Source organism: Lethenteron reissneri, chromosome 27, assembly GCF_015708825.2.
Source record: "Lethenteron reissneri isolate LAM-NWPU_2019-01 chromosome 27, ASM1570882v1, whole genome shotgun sequence".
Classification (NCBI taxonomy): domain Eukaryota; kingdom Metazoa; phylum Chordata; class Hyperoartia; order Petromyzontiformes; family Petromyzontidae; genus Lethenteron; species Lethenteron reissneri.
Genome location: NC_083805.1, coordinates 2103171 through 2111626, shown reverse-complemented (window position 1 = coordinate 2111626; position 8456 = coordinate 2103171). Strand labels below are relative to the sequence as shown.

The window sequence follows — 8456 nt, the reverse complement described above, 5'->3', positions numbered from 1 at the left end:
GCCCTCATGTCTCGGCTACTTTTGTTTAACGTTTGTGATATTTTATTATTTTTATTCCACATTTTTGTAGCCCCCCCGCCGCCGCTGCCGACCGCCTACCCCCCCCCCCACGAGGCTCACCCGCGCGTACAGTGTCGTGCTAAGGCGAGACTCCTCAGGTGAGGCTCAGGTGAGGCTCAGGTGAGGCTCAGGTGAGGCTTGGTCTCAGGTGAGAAAGACTCGGGTTCAGCACGGGTGGAACTGAGAAGATTGAGATTCAGAGAAAACTCAGGTAGGACTCAGACTCAGGTAAGTTTCAGGTGAGACTGAGATTCAAATAAGAACTCATGTAAGACTCAGGTGTGGCTATGGTGTAACTAAGGCAGGGAATTGTCTATAAAGGTAATTTTGCATTCCAAAAACTTGAAACAGTATTTTAAAAAAAAGATTGACCCGGTGATTACAAACAACAACAATTCGAGAATTGGTGACTTGTCTCACTGTTGAGTGATGGCGATTTGGGGAAATATGTGGCCAAACATCTGATAAGAGGCAAAATTCGCCAAACAACACGCGACTCGAGCACACGGTGGTCACGTGCTCAGCCCACCTCTTTGACACATCGCGACGTCCCTAGGTCAAGGATGAGCCGACCTAGGGGACGGAGGCCCATTACAATTTTGATGAACAGGGTCCCGGAACACATGAACAACGGCCGTACCAGGTTAGGTGCACAAAAGACAAAGATCCCCAGTGCCGTGTCCATAGCCTTACTCGTAAATGTTTGTCAACTTTACCACAGTTGAGGTCCACGACACTCCCAGATGTTGACTACCTCGCCTGGTACACAGGAGGTCGTGGGTTCCACCCCAACCCTGACGACGCCTGCTGTATATTTGGAGTTGGCGTGTCCGCCGTGGTCGCGTCGATTTATTTCCGGGTCCTCCGGCTTTTCCCTGAATCAACATCACGCGTTCAGAGTATTTGGGGCTGCTGTACATTTCCACACGGTCATAAGCCACTTCGTTGAGGTATAATGTGTGACAGCCAGGTCGTTTCCGAAAAATAAAATTATATAGCTCTTAAATAAGAAATAGTTCAGTGTAGCTTTTTAAGAAATAGTTTAGTTTTATATTATTGGTTCTTTCGGTAAAGTTACGTAGAAGGGAAATAATAAAATAATAAAAATATTAAACAATAAAATTCTCACGACGTTTCGACTGCAACACAAGCAATCATCATCAGGTGTGAAATCCACAGCAGGAAATGTATTTTATTTTATTTTTAAAAATTTTCTTGCTGTGGATTTCACACCTGATGATGATTGCGTGTGTTGCAGTCGAAACGTCGTGGGAATTTGATTGCTTAATATTTTTATTATTTTATTATTTCCCTTCTACGTGACTTTACCGAAATAACCAAGAATATGAATCCCTGCAGTAACGAAAGCTTTAAATCAAAAGTTTAGTTTTAGTTGAGTTCATTCTCACAAAATCCCCCCCGACGCGGACCGCACGGGGTCACTTCGTGCTGACAGCCAGCGCCCGCTGTGGCCGGAAGGACGCGAGTATGGAAGCGTTCGTGGTCAGAACCAACCGCCCGCACCGCGACCGCCTTCGTCTCCCCAGTGTCGATGTTCACAGAGCGCTGCACCGTACTCATTCAAGGTTGCAGGAGTGAGGGTGGACGGGGTACGAGCGCAGGAGAGGCACAGCAAATATCACCGCCTGCAGCCTGTGGCCTGGTAACGTCATCATCAGCTCAGGGCGGGTGGCTGCGGCCGTGGGTCAGGTTGGGGCCCCCGATATTTTGATTTCGTCTCGCACGGTGGCCAAACGTTACCGCTCTCGTTACATTAAAACAACGAACGCGGAACCGTGAATTAAAGATTTTTTTTTCATGAATATAAATTGAATCGCGTTGAAAATAAATTAACTTTTTTGACACTCGTTGAAAACGTTTCTCGTGGTGGTTGTTAAGGGGGGCCAAACTCGTAGCTTTGGCCACCAGGGGTGGGCGGTGGGGGGCGGGGGCAAGGCACCCCCCCCCCTCGCTAGTTACGTGACTGACCAGGAGGTAAGGATCCCAGACGCGTCGCAGCAAAACAAGCGGCGCTAAAAGTTTCGACTCGGGGTGGTCAGCGGCGTGGACTCGTGGCTGCTGCGATGGGGCCTACCGGGGTGCTGCTCGGCTCTGTTTGGCGGGCACCGGTTAAGTCTGACGGCGCGGAGCCACTAAACAAACACGGCTGGGAAAGACGTGGTCGCCTTTGTTTAAATTCGATGTTGGTATCAGATAGGGACAGCCACCCCATGCCTCCCCCAGTTCCCAACTCACCCACCACCCGAGATTATGAGCCGAGTCAAAACATAAACTCAAACCTCCTGCTCCACGCCCTCCCTCGAAAAAAAGCATTAACATCGTGAGCAAACATAAATACGCGCTGGACACCCGTAAAGTCGAATTTAGTAGATGCCACAGCAGTCATAAAGGTGTAACGTTGAACCTCTTTCGCACCGTACGTAGCCAACCGTGCTAATATGAGGTGTGTAACGTTGGGTAAACGTTGGCAAATGATCGGGAAAATCAATATGCATGGGAAGTGTGCAATGGCATTTGGATGTAGTTACTCAATTCGATGTGCAGTGCAGATTTTCAAAGTAAAAAGGTTGCATTCTCAACCTTTGTTGTACTGTAATGGGTTAAATAGAGTTGTTTAAATACCATATATAAAAAATATATCATTGCACGCAGGGCCAATGCTTACTGGAAAGTGCCATGCCACTGACGACCGTGGCCAGAAACATAAATCTACACCTCCAAGAAAAATAATAAAAGAGAAAATTCAGATTTCTAGACAGCAGTAGTCGCAATTGTGACCCCAAGATCGGTCATGCTACCATGCCCTGCACATCACGTGACACCACCTTACCCTGTGCCAGTACTAAACTATAAACTTTATTTTTTATTAGTTTATGTAGCTCTTTTTCAGAAGTGACCTGGCCACAAACGATAGCTCAACCAAGATGGCTTATTATCATGTGCAACTTTATCGCAGCCAAATATTCTAAACGCACGTTGATTCTAAACGTGGAAGGAAACCCCGGAGGTTCCGGAGAAAAAAATCCACGCGACCACGGGGAGAGAGAAACACGCAGACGCCAAATATACAGCAGCAGGCGTCAGGGTCGGGAATGAACCCACTACCTCCTGTATACCAGGCGAGGTAGTTAACGTCTCCTAGCCACTATTTCCCACAGCAGTAGCAGCAGGAGACAATGAAACAGCCGTACCGTGTACCAGTTTCACCCATGTTAGTAATCACTAGCTACATTGTAGCCATGCTCATTGTAGACACAAGAGATGCCGCGGCGGCTAGGAGATGTTAACTACCTCGCCTGGTACACAGGAGATCGTGAGTGCGATCCCTACCCTGACGCCGGCTGCTGTATATTTGGCGTTTATGTGTCTCTCTCTCCCTGTGGTCGCGTGGATTTTTCTCCGGGTCCTCCGGTTTTCCACCTCCACATTTAGGATCGTGCGTTTCAAGTATTTGGCTGCTATAAATTTCCACGTGATAAGCCACTTCGTTGAGCTATCATTTGTGATAGCCAGGTTGCTTCTGAAACCGAGCTACGTAGCTCAGTGGGGGTCTTAGACCTGGTCAAATAAAATAAAAAATACTGCATGTCATTGCCTCCTCCTGCCGTGTGCCTTGGAGGATTCCCGTGGTTAATGCCTCTCTCCTAATTGCAGGCACATCAGCTGCAATTCAACAATAACAACAACGATAATTGGCGGACCTTAGCCACTACTTGGCGGTGATCCCACCGAGGCATTTGTGCCAGGCTAGGTGCACACATGCACAAACACAATCGCTTCCTCATACACATAACATACAAAGCCAAAGCTCCCCTGTATAGCATGTAACTGTCGGGGGCAAGGGCTGTTGGCGAGCGCCTATGAAGGCCGGCACGGCGCACAGCAACAGCAGCAGCAGGTACTGTTTCGAGGCCGAGTCGATCTAAAGGAGGCACCAGAACCGGTACAAGCGTACAGTGCGTGCCAGAGCGGTTGTGCGAGTCCAGGTGCGTGCAGGTGAAGCGAGACGGAGGCACGGGCGGACGACAGAGAGAGAGAGAGGGGGAGAGACCGAGTCGGTCTATAGATCCAATCGTAACCTGGGTTGTCGTGACATTCCTGGGCCGGTTAAATCCGGTTGGTCCCGGGCGCGAAGGGAAAAAAAGAGACGAGGTGAGAGAGGGCCGACGGGGATAGGGTGGGAGGGTGATGATGGGGGTCTTGGGTTTAAAAAGGCGATGCAGCTGGATCTTCGCCCACACACACGCACAGGTGTGCCCACAGACACAGGTGTGTGTGTGTCCACGGCCGTGGTTCCGCTCGTGATGCGAAGACTCCACGTCGTTTCGGTATTTCACAGCAATCTGCAACTCGCGCAACCACTCACCCCACTCACCACCCACACCAACCACACTCGATAGCCCTGCAAAGGCTGTTTGGAGCCCGCTTTTTAGTTAGCGAGCACCTGTTGAGGCTCAATTGTGTGGCCAACACCACCACGCCCGACCACGCCGCGTGCCACATGGACGAGTTTCAGGATGAATCCACCCAGGAGCGCGGCTCGTGTACCACTCCCGCGCCACTGATGTTGGCCGTGGCCGGGAATTGAACTTGGGCCGCAGGGTTGCAACACACAGACCACACATAACCATACAGGTACACACACACAGACTACACACGCACGCACATTTAATATGTGTGTGTGTTTGAATGATTGTTTTACGAAGGAACCAGTCCGGGTGGTCACGTGGTGGGAGCGTCCAACTTACATTCTCGATGGTGACGAGTCCACGTGTGTCGGTGTGGGTGGGGCGGCGGTGAGGGTTTGGAGGGGGGGGGGGGTAGAAACGGGTCGATAAAACGAGAGTACCACTTTGTCGGAAGTCCAGAGCGGTTGTCCGATGGTGATGTTCGCCCCCGCCATGAGAATGTGGAATTTTTAACCACTGGCTCAAGGCCGACCTTGACTCCGGGGTCAAGGTCGGCGCCAGGCCCTGCAGGCGAAGTTCACCTCTTGTGCAGGGGACGGAGGCGAATATCGCGTGGTGCGGCGTGGGGGCTCTGCGGTGGGCGCGCTGCGCCACGAAACCGGTAACCTGAGTTAGATCGCAGGTCACGGCGAACGGTCTCGCGTTCTTACCCGGTGCCCCGAGTGGACATCTGTGGGAAAGAGCTTTACAGCTCATCGGATTCCTGCTCCAGTATCAATACAGATTCCGATTCTGAATCGTTCCTGGGCACTCCCCTTCACCAGCATTGACCAGCGTGGTGAAGTATGGTCTCGAGGGATATACAGGTTTGGAGTGGGGGGGGGGCGGTCTGTTCATTTGTGTGTCAGCGCAGAATGGAATATTCTTAGGGCTCCCCTGACCGGCTTGGGTTTCGGGGGGGGGGGGATATTTTCCGGAGCTCAGCCCCCGGAAGAAGACGAGTCCGTGTGTAGAGCACCGGACTGTAGCGGAGTACAGCTCCTGTGAGCAGCACGCCACGTGCGTCCGTCACGCCGATCGATGCACGTGGGACGAGTTCGTTAGAACCGGGCTGTGTAACCGGGCATCTCGATAATCGATTATTATTATTATTGATTGTTAACGCTCACGTCAAATGCATCGTGAGCAGCTCGCGTGACAAGCAACGCTGTTTCATTGGATGAAATTATACGCAAATTTATGCAAATTAGCCGTCGACGTGTGCACGTGAGACGAGAGAACAATAGCAAGGAGGCGGTGACCTTTGCTCCCTAAGGGGCTCACGGTGGGAGGCCGTTGGTCAATCCACTGCTGGATGAGGGCCTCCATCATCCGTTGGGATGATTTTGACCATACTTCACCACGCCGGTCAGCGCGGGTTTCTGAAGGTACCGGGAGGTGATGAAGGGGGAGAGGGGGGAGGGGGCTCACGCCGCCTTTTATGCCGGTCGATCCAAGCTCGTGTCAGGGCCTCGATCACCGCCTGGCGTTCCCGTCGATTCGGTAACGGGGTGGCAACGGCGACGCGAGGCGGCGTCACGGGGCACGGCAAATGGATCGATGGATCGATTGTTCGATTTGCGGCGAACATTCGTCGAATCGCCGTGCGTTTGAACGGTCGCGCGATCGATTGGAGAGTCCGACGTTTCACGATCGGAACATTTCTCAGACTGCAGGAGGAATCTGATGAGCTATGAAGCTCTGTTTTTCACAGATGCCCAGTAAAAAAGAGGGGGGGGAGGGGTCGTGGGTTAAAAAAATAGAATAATTAGATGTTACCCTACAATAAACAATAATACGAGGAACGTGCTAAATCGGTGGCATCGGTGGTGAAATTTCGATTAAATTAACGTTCATTTTAAAGGCGCGTGCGTCTGACTTTAATCACACTTCGGCAGCACATTGTTTGACCGCGATGTTGTTTTGACCATACTTCACCGCTCTGATCAGTGCGGCTTACAGGTTTTAGGTGGCCCGGGACGGGACCAGTTAGGATATTGGGATTTCAGGCCGGAGGTCCGCCCGGTTCATAGCGCAGTGCGCTAACCGCTGCGCCACCACTCCTCCCACTCACGCACCCACCCACCCACGCTCTCACCCTCGAGGCTATATAAGAGAACTCTAAACGTGTGCCAATGTCTTGTGCGTGTGACCCACACAGGAGTGGAGTCGGGCGGAAACAGAACGACGGTCCGGTCGCGGATGATGATGATGAAGACGACTACGATACATCTGCTGATGATCATCATGCTGCTGATGATGATCGTCATCGTCACGATCGGCATCATGACCTGATGACAAATGATAATGATGAATACGATGATCAATACTGATAATGTGCTTCGAGTTGACTATAGAGTGGAGTTTGTGTCAGTGTGTCGTGCGCGTTAGCTTATCAGACTGGTGTTTGCTGTGGCACGCGCCATCCCTGAGCAACAACAGTCGATAAGCTGGCACGCGCGGGGCCCCATCGGACACGTGGCCACGCTCCGGAGCTCAGCCCCGGGCAGCTCCGGCTGAAATAGCGGTTGGCATTTATTGAATGAATTAAAAACACAAATCGAAGCCCCTCGTTGAAAAATGACGGTGTTAGTTGCAGACGTCTGAGATTGTAATTCGTAAACTATGACCCCCATCTCAAGATGATTGTACACACATTGAAACAATACGTTAAGGTAGTGTGAAGTGGGCCCTCATCCAGCAGTGCATTGACAAAAGGGCTGTACGTGTACAGCGTTGCTTTATTACTGTGGATATTACTTACACACACGCACACACGCACCCGCACGCGCGCGCATTATCTCGTCCCTCTGTCTATGCGACCCGTTCAGCAAGCCGTCCCATGCCCTCTGCCCTCCTCCGTCTTCGCATTGTTACCACCACCAACAACAACTAAGTGGCGGCGACGTCACCACGGCGCTTGTGCCAGGCTAGGTACACCTTTTGTAACTACGGTGAACGCAAGCGCATCTCGGTTACGTGTACGCAGATAATGTTGTGATTAAATACATCGCACGCGTCAAGAGTAGCCGAGTAGCGAGTTTGCCTTTCTTGGTCGTGCGTGCTGTTCCATGGAGATTTAACGTCGCTCGGCAACGATGTCCGACGTTTCGGAACCGCGCGCCGGGAGCTGCTACATGAATTGATTACGATGAATTGTCACGATTCGATTCGGAATCGATTATTATTATTGTGGGTTTGTGTTTCGTTCTCTCCGTCTCGTTTCCGCGAATACAGGTCGATGCTTTCAATGGACTCGCCATCACCCATTCTCTATCCACTGCGAGATCAAATGTCCCCGTACCTTTAGCCCCACGTCTTATCTCCGTGCCAGTCGTCCACACGGCAGCTCCATCAACCCCTTCCCGCTAGCGGTGGCTCACGTGTGCGTGTGTCTGCCGCGTGACGGCGCCTCGCGGTGAGCGCGCTGCGCTGCTGAACCCGACCACCCGGGCTCGATTCCCCGCTCGTGGTCAACATCGGCGACGAATATCTGAACCCCCTCCTTGGCCTTGTCCCTCTAGGTTGACTCGGCCTTAAATACGTATGCACGTTGAACTTCCTCCGCATCGTACGCAGCCAACCCGTGTTCATCGGCGGTGCGGGGAAGGACAACAAACTAAACACGAAACGCAGTTCTAAAGACATTAGTTTTAATCTAGATGATGATTTAAAAGTGCATAGCTCCAGTGGCTTCCTAATATCGGAAGGAAGAGCCTTCCAGACGGCCGCAGAGTACATGGAGCGGTGTGTGTACATGAACACTGGAGAGACAAAGGCTGCCGGGCGCGGCACTCGCCACCTACCCACGCCCATAGTGTGCCGTTCCGGCCTTAACAGGTGCTCGCGAACAGCTCTTGCCCCTACAGCCTGTGAAGGCTATGCCTGCGGAGCTTCGTCTAAAGTAGAAACATTAAAGTAGAAACA

General features: G+C 51.7%; 1 long non-coding RNA gene across 1 annotated transcript; it reads left to right on the top strand.

The window, feature by feature from the left end:
• The first annotated feature begins 4334 nt into the window (after positions 1–4334).
• Positions 4335–7557, top strand: LOC133348329 (uncharacterized). Its single transcript, XR_009755795.1, has 2 exons — positions 4335–4409; positions 6691–7557. It is a non-coding gene; the product is annotated as an uncharacterized LOC133348329 (long non-coding RNA).
• The last annotated feature ends 899 nt before the right edge of the window (positions 7558–8456 follow it).